This window comes from Stegodyphus dumicola, chromosome 5 (genome assembly GCF_044657685.1).
Source record: "Stegodyphus dumicola isolate Sdum_Otavi_A_Nest chromosome 5, ASM4465768v1".
Lineage (NCBI taxonomy): Eukaryota > Metazoa > Arthropoda > Arachnida > Araneae > Eresidae > Stegodyphus > Stegodyphus dumicola.
This window is the reverse complement of record NC_140772.1, coordinates 197,528,762-197,541,616: the sequence shown is the minus strand read 5'-3', so window position 1 is coordinate 197,541,616 and position 12,855 is coordinate 197,528,762.

The following is a 12,855-nucleotide window of genomic DNA, read 5'->3' as shown; positions in this document are numbered from 1 at the left end:
TTTTATTTTATGATTAAAATCATACTAGCGCAGTCTTTTCAGAATGTTTTGTTTGACCATTTTGTTACGTTACGATACCGTGCATTTATGAGCAGTGATATCACAAGTTTAGCCATTGCTCGAAATAAGTTAATTTATTTTAATGAAATCTCACAATTAGCCAGTTTGCTGCCACTCGATATGTCGTAAAAGCTTATAAGGTATATTCTCCTCCTTTCTGCTTGCCTTCGCGGGGTAACGGTAGCACACTCGGCACGTATTCGACAGGTTCAGATTCGAGTCCCGGCGAGGGCATTTAACATTTTTACGTCTCCTGCTTCAAAATAACCTAATGACTCTATAAGCTTTAATTTTTAGTTTAACTGCTTTGAGAGCAATTAGGGCATTTCTTTCTTATTCAAATTTGTATTTTTTAATAACCTGTTTTATCGTTTTCAAGGGAGGATGGTATCATCTCTAATGGGCTTTGAAGATACCTCAGATCAGAAGGGTTTCTGGTGTGAGAGGTAATAAGAGGACATTGATGAGCAAATGACCAATGAAAATGAGCATGCTAATACAAGTTACATAGTGCAAGTTATGGCAAAATGCCTACAAAACACTCCCTAAAACTTATTAATCAAAATTTCTCAAAGAAAAATCGTAGGTCTGTGCTTGCGATGATATTTAGTATGTGGAAGTAGCCTTCTTTTTCAGCTTAAACTAGGTTCAGCGAACATGCAGTAGCAAAAATCTAAATTCGTTGTGACAATAGGCGAGATGAATAATATGTGGTAGGCTCAACCATGAACGTAAGAGTTGGAAAATTGGTAACTATAAGCAATTACAAAATGATGACAAGGAAACCTGAAACATAAAATAAATAAAGCGGAGCAACTAGCCTTGCTCTTGTCCTCCGAGGAAGATTCTCTTATCACACCAACATGGTTACTTCGACTTTTATTCTGAATACATTATACAAAAAATAAGAAAACATACTAAGTAAACAAAATTCATTACAACATATTGACCATGGGATGAAGGAATCCAGTTATTTCTGCAAATGGCATAATTTCACTCTTTCTCTCAGCCAACTAGTGCAGACAGAACACCAAGGAGGTAGAATAGAAAATATCTAATGCATTAATAGATGGTGCTAGTAACTGTGCTTTCATTTCTTGATGGAACTTTCTCGAATTTTCGAATGTATTGTTTTGACTGATATCGCATGAGCGCAGGCATCTTTTTCCTCGTCTTCACCCCTGCAACTGAAGAAGCACGTTCTGAAGTCATGCCATCCAGACCAGTATTGTAAATTTATAAAAATTACCGCTGATGTCCTGTGGCCTGATCTCTCTAATTCTAAGCAGAGTCTCGAACACGAATATAAAGCAAAAATAAAATTAAAATCCTCCTGCTATCGTAAACTGATAATTAGTTTCCCATTTCGTGCCAAGAAAGCAACAAAAAAAAAAAAAAAAAAAAAAAAAAAAAAATCAATTAAAAAGTTGTAAAATAAACATCTGAAAAATTATTTTAATTCTAAAAAATAAGTATAAAAAAATATTAGAATCGCACTGAAACAGCTCAAGATTTCTTTTTAAATTCCTCTCTTGTCAAATTTATATGTAAACAAGATATTGTTATGAATTTTGTATTTAGATAGGTAATTTTAGTAGAATTATAATTAAAATTTTTGTATCTTTTGTGTTTTTAAAAGAAAGATATGCTGGAAAAATAAGGATGCAGGAGCAAATGCATTTAACATTGAGTAAATGGGTATCTCGGTAATTTGGCGAGATATCGCCAAGCTAACAACGGTTTTGGCGACTTATTCGATCGCCAAATTTGGCAACCATTTGGCGTGATTTTAGTAAGGTCTCTGTTTCACCGTACTAAGTATTGAAATTGAATAAATGTAATTGACCGCTGTGTTAGCTGTAACCGTACTTCCACCCTCTTATTGCTTTCCAGTAATTTAGAGAATCAGAAAGTACTAGAAATATCTCGCGTCCGGTTGAAAACTGCTTAAGGCCGAAGAGAGAGCATCCGCTTTTAGTTGCTTAGTTATTGTTTTGCGAGTTGTTACTTCTGCGTGAACCGAGATATCCAAGTTAGCTTTCTCTTTAGAGGCGCTTTGCATTGCATTGTGTTTAACGTTGTTAGTAATTTGAAGTGTAACTACTAATTATACTGTGTGACACTGTGAACACTTGTACGAACATTTCTGTGGAAAATTCCACAGTTCTGAAATATTTCTTTCGATAAAAAAAAAAATAATAAAATAAATAAATAACTTCTTATCGGACTTGTGCATTCAATCTATTACGAACCCGTACGCATGCTACACTATTTCTCCCCAAAATAAAAAATTAGCTGCTTTCTTAAATCTAAGAATTATATTTTTAAACAAATATTGGTGCTGTAAATTTTGTAATATTTCAGGGTCATTTATTCTTTCTATAATTCACGGAAAATTCTAAAAGAATATCAATTGTAAAATATTTATGACAAAATAATAAATTGAAAATTGGTACTGCAGCAAGTGCTTGGCATCGCTTGTGAAGAGTTTTTGATAAATAGCTCTTAAATTTTTTCTCAGTAATATAAATGTTAATATGTTGTGGAAATAAATGTATGGAATTTTGAGATGACTTTAAGATGCTCAGTTTAAAAGGGTAGGTCAGTTTAAAAAACTAGCAAATATGCCAGAGCTATGGAGTCTCCCGAAGTAAAAGTTACACATTAGCATCTGCAAACTTGACGCGGCAACAGATGTACCTGTGAGTTCTTAGGCCTCAGCTATTTCGGAGAATTCGAAATGACATTTGCAAAATCCTGTCATATACTGTGGAGTAAGAAATAAAAATAAAGTTATAATATCAAAACTTAAAGTTTACGTAAGAAAACTCCGATAGAAATTCACAATGCTTTGAGAAAAATTTGTAATTAGACAGTATGGAGTAGAGTCTGCCGTTGAACTGCTTATTTTTTGTGGAATATTGTATCAGAAACAGAATGACTGAAAGCTGTGATTCCAAAAAATAAATTAGGTATAAGATTTATGATGGATTTTTTATAAAGATTGCCGACTGCGAATATATAGGTAAAGCTACAGGAATTTTACAAATATAAGAACGTTATACAGTATTTTGCCAGAAGTTTGGCAGAAAAGAAACTCATTAATAAAGATTTTAATTTATGCTTGCTCCACCCTTCTGTAAAGTCGTTTAATACATGCGTTGTGAAAAAAGCTAAATTTGTGCGAAGCAAGGCTCAATTCTAGACAAATATATCCCTTAGCCACGGTTAAGGTTTGCTATGCAATTACAGATTTTATTTAGTCGTTTGCATTTTGGCGAAAAGAGTACAGTTTTATTGGTATAGATCTCAATGTATGTTTTAATTTGCGTAACTTAATAGTAGTCAAAGGGCTTAAGATGCGAACACAAAGATGTTTTATCTCTGTTTCTATTTCCTATAATTGCGTGACTTAGTTAGGTTTTCAAGGTTAAAATAATTTAATTTTAAATAAAAATCCTTAAAAATTCCTACATTATCTCCGCTTAAATAGGTAACTACTGATTGAGTCAATTTCCTTAGGAGGTTCTTCATGAAGGTATAGCTTCTTTAGGCATATAACTCATGCGTGTTTTACTATGATCAATTAAGCACAACATACTATTTAACCAACCAGAACCATACCTTCACATCTCGTGCTCCAATCGATCCTTTGCCTTGGACATCAAGAATCGTAAATGCTTTCTGAATGTCGGAAATTATTTCATCCGATGGCAATAAATTCACAAGTTCAGTAAATTTGGTGTTGCTGACAATTGTCTGCAAAATAAAGATGGATGCGCTCTTTTACTACCAATGCTAAGGAAAAATGAATTAGGTACTTATTTGATATTTGTAGCACCAATTAAACACCCAATTTAATAACTATACCACATAAATTTGGTGTTTATTTTAGAGCATAACTTTAGAATAAAGGATAGAAAGTTGCGTCACATGCGTTTTTGTTGGCACATATCTTGAAATGATTGAATTTTTTTTTTTTTTTTTTTTTTTTTTTTTATTGTTTGTATGCAAATAAAAAAGTACCACATTCGAAAATGCGCACTTGCTTTTGTCATATTCTTTACATTTTAACTTTACAAATTTATTTGAACATAGTGTTTTACATATATTAAATTTGTGGGTACTTTACCATTAGTAACATCATCTAAGAAAGGCTATGATGCAAACTGGGAATCGTCACTAAATGTTGTCGCCATTTAAAAGGAAAATTCATCAAACGTCATTTGCAAGATATTCAGTAAGGATGATAACTATCAGTTTCACTTTTCTTTTGATAGCATGGGCATTTCGGAACATTAGAATATATGCATTTACATTTTTTTTGTACCTTAGTAGCGTATCAATTGAACCAATGCACTTTGAAGAACGAAATGTATAGATTATGAATTTGAAGTAGTGCATTCAGTGTATGATATATTGGTGTTTGAATATAAGACTTGATAAAGATAATAAAATGCAATAAAATTCAATTAGTACTAATGTATTTATTATTAGTAATGAAATTCATTAATAATTTGAAGTAGTGCATTCAGTGTATGATATTTTGGTGTTTGAATATAAAGCTTGATAAAGATAATAAAATGCAATAAAATCCAATTAGTAATAATGTATTTATTATTAGTAATGAAATTCATTAATAATTTGAAGTAGTGCATTCAGTGTATGATATATTGGTGTTTGAATATAAGGCTTGATAAAGATAATAAAATGCAATAAAATCCAATTAGTAATAATGTATTTATTATTAGTAATGAAATTCATTAATAATTTAAATGTGTATTAAATTATATCATTAGGAGGTATTAATCGATGGTTTAATTTACTGAGAATCACTCAGTTTTTTTTTTTTTTTTTTTCCGCAGCTCTACGTAGCTTCAAACAGAAAGAAAAATTAACTTCTGCATATTGAGAATTGACCACATGCCAAGCCGCGTATAAAGTAAATTAAAAATCTCTTGTGTTACACGGTGACCACCAGAGCAAGGAAGGAGTTATTCCTGCATCCATAAGTGAAAACCCTTTTTAAGTCGCATAGGTGATAAAGGCAGGGTAGCATTAGGTAACATAACAAAATTAACAGTCCCATAACGTTAGAATGATCCACTGTAACTTTGGAAAGTCAAAAATTTACTTTATTATTATAGACCTCCCGCGGGTCAACGCAGGAAAACCTGTGAAAAGCTTCTGGCTAGGACCTGTACCTAGCAATCTCGGTCACAGGGGTTTAAAATAAACGGATCCGGTTCCTGATGCCGCAAGGGGCAGTCAATACTGCCCTGGATGGTAGGTGGCTTAGGCCCTCTCACAGGTTAGCGCAGCGGCCAGCCCTTCAACTCTACGCTCCGAGCGTTGAGCCTTGCGAGTTCAACGACACCTGATTGAGATAGGAAGTAACTAATGGGCGAGCCTTGTTGTGCGTTCTTGAGTGGATGCGGTACAAGTAACCTCAAACTAATTTACTATTACAGAGTGCTTTGCTTTTCGTTGTAGGAATTTTGTACAGAAACAAGCAGAGAAATTAGTAGTTTTGTAGAGTAACATATAAATTCTTCGTGAAACGAGGGTGCTGAACAGCTTCTGTTTGTTTCTCTAGAAAAATCTCAAAAGCTTAAATATTATTTTAAGTTTAAATATATATGTAAATGTTTTGATATACAGATCTATAAATGCAATATAACAGTGCTGTTGGTTAAATTAATCGGGTTTTAACGGAAATCTCCCGCCACCGCAAATACCGTCTACGCAAATGGTTCGCGTTGGAGTGCTTAATCATATTCTGTCAAACGATTTTTGGCACTTGAAAGAAAGAGACTTGCTTTAGAAAACTGTGTTGTGAAACTTGTGAAAAAATACTATTATCATTAAGTGCAAGGTGTCCGAAATGGAACTATCACGTTACCACATTAGTCATCATTTACTTCCAGTTCTGCTGCAAAACGTCAGCTACAGAGTTCCACCAAATCATGTGTACCGCTTTACTAATTGTTATACCATACGACACTGTGAAGATTTGGTAGTGAGAGCTCAAAAAGAAGGACTTTGACATTCAAGAAGCAGAGCTCTCTACCCAACCTACAGATGTTGATGAGGCCCGCCTGCGAGAACTTGCGGAGCAACCACTCCAGACCTTGCTAAGTAGTTAGACGTTAGTGCCATCTCCATTTGTCGCGCTATGCATTGAAAAAACGTGACCTACAAATTCAAGTGTTGGGTGCCACATGTACTGACTCAAGCAGATAAGGACAGACGTGTTTGGGCCTGCACTAATCTGCTCGAATATCAACGCAAGGACAAAGTTCTGGACCGGATCATCACTTATGATGAAACGTGGATTTACTTCAACAACGCAGGTCGAAAAGGGAGTTGGTCTACGCCGGTGAGCCCGTCGGCAGCGTCGCAAAGCGCAAAGCGCAGGTTGATTAATAAAAAGATCCTGCTTTATATCTGGTGGAATTGCCGTGGTATTATCCACAAAAAGTATGTGGGAAAAGGTAAAACCGTCAAAAGTAAGGTGTTCAGCGAGATGCTAGTCCGTGTTGATGTTGCTATCAAGGCAAAACGTCGAACTGAGTTTTGGTGCAAAAAAGGTAGCGTTTCCTCAAGATAATGCAAGATCACGTGTGTCTGTATTTACCGGCTGGACTCTGTACGGACTGAAATGCGATCTTTTACAACATCCACCATATAGCCCCGACAGCTTTCCTTCGGACCTTCTACATTTTTCACACCTTCAGCTACATATCTTGCTCGTGCTATCTTCCATTCTGCACAGGACGTTCGAAATAAAGTTGCTCTGTTTTTGGACTCGCGGCCAGACACAAACCAGGTAGACAGACATATATATATACAAAAGTCGTAATTCTTATATATATATGTATGTATATATATAAGAATTACGACTTTTGTTTTTGTTGTCACTATTCCTTCGGTTTCTGATGATGTCAGACAAGGTCCAAAAGACTGCTGACTGCCCATCTAAAATCAGTAGGTGAAGGAACCAAGGTAGTCTTCTACCTTTTTGTGCTCCTCTCTCCAAACTAACAGAAGCTGCATATTCCCTCCTCCACATGACTTTGTTACGACTTTTTTTAACCTCTCATTTAATATTTCCTATGTTTTTGAGCCAGTTTTAAAACTACGATTGTTTAATGCATCGTCATCTTGGATGATTTCTGTCGCAAACATGCTTCATTCCTTTGAATCCCTTGAGACTCCAAACGACTTTTTAGTAATCCAGCTTCCATGCAAAACAAAAGTTATTTTAAGTCTAAATAAATCCAGTTCTTTTCCCTACACGCATTCGCACTCATGCAGTACAAACGTTTATATACAAATGCACAAATATCTGAAGAATCCTAAAAAGGCAAAAAAATAAATAAATTCAAGACAAAATCAAAAATAAATTCTGATTCCAGATTTAATGAATCAGTTTAACTTCAAAATTGAAAAATAAATTGCTCAGTCAGTGTAGTTATATCCTAATACTAGGGCTGGCTCCTTTATGTAAAGTAAAGTATCAACTGTTTTGTGACTTTAAAAAAAAATTTGCAGAAAGAAAATTAAAAATTGTAACTTCTGGAGTGAAGCTTGTAAATAAGGGGGGAAATATTAAAATGAAAACAATGAAATTTAAAAAAAATCAAAATTTACCCTTCCAAAAACTTACATGTCGGCAGTATGTCTCAACTGCTAAAAGTATAGAAGCCAAAGAGGTTGCCAGAATGTTAAACGAACCTTAAAAAAGGCGAAGACCAGAAAATCAAAAAAATCTTGCACTTTCGCATATCAAAGGAAAGTAAAACAATTAAAAAAGGTCGTGATTTTTTGGTGTGAAGCAACTGGTGGCTAAACCGGAACGGGCATCGAGAGTGTTCACTAGGAAAAGCAGACAAGTGATAAAATGACGTCGTTTTTAAATGCTTGTTTTTAGATGTCAACTTGGTTTAAGGCTTCAAAGCACTTTTCCCTGAACAAGTTCTGTTTGAAGCGTTAAACAAGGAGATTAAAACTTTTGTTATTTTTGGTTTTATTTTGTACAAATTTCCTGTATTACAGGTATTTTGTACAAATACCTGTATTTTATGATTTTACTATTTCAAGTGAACATTATTTGATTCCAGTTTTGTATTTTTTCTTTAATTGGCGTTCTACCAGTTTATAACGTAACTCGGAGAAATTAGGTTGGACCTTCAAAATTTTTAATACGGAATTTTAAATCTTTTTCACTCCTTTTCTTTCGGTTTACATATATATATATATATATATATATACAGATATGAGGATGATGATTTTAAATTTGATGCATGAAACACAGAGAAACATTGATGACAGACTGAGCACATTTTATTTATAAAAACAATTCTTGAAAAGCACATTCTTAATTTGAATTACACAGTGCAAATAGCTCAATCTGCGTGTTCGTTCTTGATCATATTTATGTCTTTTTGCACCATTATGACAATATAATTGATAAAAAGAAAGTTAGCGGCAATATATTGGTAGGACAGCAAACGAGAGATGTAATGTGACTTTCAAGATGAATGCTTAGTTCAGAATGATTTAGTGTCCGTTAAGATTTATCCCTATTCGTTAATTTTCAGTTCCTAAATTTGAAATTACAGACTTGCGGACCGCATGCGGGCCCCGAATGAATTTTACATGGCCCGCGAATTACATTTCGCGTTAATTAATTAGCATTATTATTACAAGGATTTGAGGAAAGGCTTAAGTGTACAGGGATTCTGAGTCCATTTTTACATTACTTTCATTACCATTAAAAGAGAACTTGAGTAACGCTCCAGAAGACCTACAAACGGAGCTACTTAATTTACTCTTTGATATACATTTTAAGTACTTTTCTGTTACCAGCACCAAATCGTATTTTTATTATTATTTATGATAAATTTATGTCCAAAGATATTAAGATACAAATTTGATTAAACTTTTTTCGTACGTTTTAAAAGATAAATACCCTTAGTTACTAATTTTTGAAATAAAAATAATCGCTTTGCTTGAGATTGTGAAAATAATCGTTTTCTTTGTAAATTAATTTCTATGTGAACAATTTTTCCACAGCTGAAAATTGGGAAGTCTAAAAAAAGAATCAAGTTGTCCAATGAACATTTTTACGCTTCGTGATAAAGATAGTTCCTAGTAAATTTTTTCCAAGGCCACAAACTTTATGAAAATCGAACTGCCATGAAGTGGTAACTGAAAGTTGTAGTAAAAAATAAAAAAGTTTGTTATTATTTACGTACAAAATACATGCATTTTCTCTATAGGCGTTAAGAAAAAATTAATAAGTAAAAGAAATATACAGCCTGAGTAAAAACTTTAAGGCCAGTAAAATTTTTAGAGAAAATGGAAGCGTTTAAACTTGTAGAGTCATTAGGATTTTTTTTGAAAGCCAGAGAAATTAACAACTAACGATAATTACGGCGGTTATTAACGGCGGTTAATTTCTAATTAACGGCGAAAGCGGTTAATTAGAAATTAACCGCCTTCGGGAATCGAACCACGGACCTCTGGAATACCGGCCCAGTATGCTACCGTTACACCACGAAGGCACGCTAGGGAAGTGGGAGAAATACCTTATATACTCCCCTTTTTAAAGGGCGACTAGGGTTTTAGGGGACCTAGTCGCCAAATCCTGGGTGCGGAGAATCATCATCCACAACCCTTTTAGTTCGGGCGCCACATGTAAAGTCATTAGGATTTTTTTGGAAGCCAGAGAGCTGAAAAATGAACAACCGCCTTCGTCGGAAATCGAACCACGGGCCTCTGAAATACCCGCCCAGCGTGCTACCGTTACACCACGAAGGCACGCTAGGGAAGTGGGAAAAATACCTTATAAACTGAGGAATTAAAATACCATTTGATTGATAATTATTGAGCTTAAATAAAAGTAAAAAAAGTAGAAAAATTAATTTGCAAATATTTTATTATTAGAAAATATTACAGAACCCACAGATGAATATTTGAGCCTGAGTAAAAACTTTAAGGCTAACATAGAAAATAACATATAAGAAAAAAATTACAAATTCTTAGAAGGTTTTGTAGGAGCCATTTCTTCGAATTACTTCAAATATTCTTGTTTTCATGGATAAAACGAGTTTTTGACAAAGGGTGAGGTCGGTTTTGTACCATTCATCTTCGATAGTAGATTTCAGCTCTGTTGTTGATGTAAAATGTCTCCCATTTGCATAAACTCTTCTTGCTAAGTCACCCCAAAGGTTCTCGATTGGGTTGAGGTCAGGTGATCTACTGGCCACTTCACAGTTTCAACATTGTTGACTTGGAACCAATTTTTTGTGCTGTTACTCGAATGGATCGATGCATTGTCTTGCTGATATTTCCAATTTTCTCCAGCAAGACATTCAGCATTTGGTAAAAGATGATTTGTTAGGACATTTTGGTATCCTTGTGAATTCATTCTACCTGAAATGAATGCAATTGAGCCCACATCATTGTAAGCAAAACAGCCCCAAGTCATGACAGACCCTCCACCTAATTGGCGCTTGGAGAATATTTCTTTTTCAGTTCTTATATCATGCCAGTAGAAATTCCAGCCATCTGGTCCATCCAAATTCCATTTTTTTCGTCAGAAAAAATAATTTCTATTCATTGGTTGTCCCAGGTCATGACGTTTTGGCCAAAGTTGAAATGCTCTATTTTGTGTCTCTGCAATAACTGACGCTTAGTCAATTTTGCTGTATAAGTGAACCTTCGAGACTTTCTAATTCTGTTATAAATTTTTTTGATAAACTTTTAAACCTGTCGTCGGAATCAGTTTCTTGGTTGAGTACTTTCCAGTAGATACAAATTGGCAAACTCTTATTTCATCACACGAGGACAAAGCTTTAGGTCTTCCCCCAGTATTCTTTTTACCATAATTGTCTTTCAATTAAAAAAAAAATTGTTGACTACAGTCTTTGATCTTCCTATATTTATCGCAATAGCACGACTCAGGGGCGTAGCTAGAGGGGGCAAGGAAGGCATCTGTCCCCGGGCGCAGAATCCAAGGGGCGGCAAACTGATGTTACGACATTTTAAAATTAAATGTTTTCCATCCTTGGCAAGCAGTAGGGAAGGCGAAATCTTCAGTTGTCCCTGGGCGCTGAAAACCCTAGCTACGACTCTGGCACGACTACTCATTCCTGTTGAAGACAAAGCTTCGATCTCTCCTCTTTCACGATCAGTTAACTTCTTACCCTTCGCCATCTTCACAAAGATCACCAATACTTCGAAGAAACGTATGACAAATATGAAAATTGCAGCGTTGTCACAAGCTAGTAGTTGCAATGGTAATTACACGATTATATTATATTTATTTTTAAAAAATGACTGGTGGCCTTGAAAGTTTTTACTCAGGCAGAAATACTAACTTTTTAAATAACCCCATCTTTCTCATAATTATGTATTTACAAATTATGTTTATAGCATTTATTTCTTATCAGTGAACTTTAATAATTAATATTATGTGAATCCGTTTTATTTCATTTTACATTTTCTCAAAAATTTTTACTGGCCTTAAAGTTTTTACTCAGGCTTTAATAGGTTAACATTATTTATCCTCATGTTGGTTCCACTTAAAAGGTTTTTGTAATTTATTTAATTTTAGTAAATTATTTAGTAGTTAATTCAACATACTAGAATTATTTGAAATACATATCAGTCAGAAAATGTAAATATTTAGCTATAAGGAACTTTGAATTAAAATGGTGTAACCAACAGATATTTCTTGCAGATACGAGCCTTTAGATTTCAGACAGAAAATAAATAAAACATGGATTTTGTTCCCTTTGGGTCATTATTATTATTACTTTTATATACTATATTTTAATATATATTTAGTAAATAAGATTTTAAATTTGATTAAAAAATTTACTTCTTAAAAATGAAGTTTCATTTCGGAAAAATCGGCCGTCTGCTGCTTTCAGATCATGCATTCGGTCCGTGTGCAGTTAGAGTTTGAGACCACTGATCTATATCACGATCACATTAGATCAATCTACATATCACCAGTTTAGGGCAGTACACTAGTGAGATGATGCCCCAACATCTAGAGGCGATCCAAGAAGGCATAACTTCCCGGGCAACCCAAAAGGAAAACTTCCCACCGTGAAAGTTTATAGCCCGCAAGTGGCGACAGTTAATAATGATAATTTACAAAAAAAAAAAAAAAAAAGTCAGGTCAAAGAGACTGTCGCTCAGTGGCTCAGTGTTGACAAACCTTCAAGGATATCTAACCATGGACGCCAAACCTTCAAGGATATCTAATCATGGACGCCAAACCTCCAACGATATCTAATCATGCAACGCCTCCATCATCAAGGAGTTCTGTTCAGCCTGAACCTACCATCGAAGAATCGATGGTTCTACTCCTTTTGAAGGTTGATTTTATATCCCATAAGCCTAGTCTGTCCAAGTGCAGGTCTAAGCCAGAACGCCGGAAGTTGCCTAGTCGATACCCGGGGGAGACCAATTTAGGGTAATGCAGTGAATTTAGTTAGATTTTAAAATTAGAATTAAATTAAAGGAAACTGATTTCCTTCAAGGGAACTCGTCTCCAGTGGTCGAAAAAACTGTTGGTCAAAAGTGGCGCTCAATCCTAGAATAGGCTGCATCAGTCGGTACGTTATTTATTTGTCTTAGGGTTGGACACGCCTTTTTATGACGCAATATTGGTTACAACTCTTTTTAAAAATAAGTATGCTACAGCTTCATATTTAAAGAAAACTTAAATTATATTTTAACTGAGTAGAAATGTTAGGTTTATAATGTTCCGCGCGA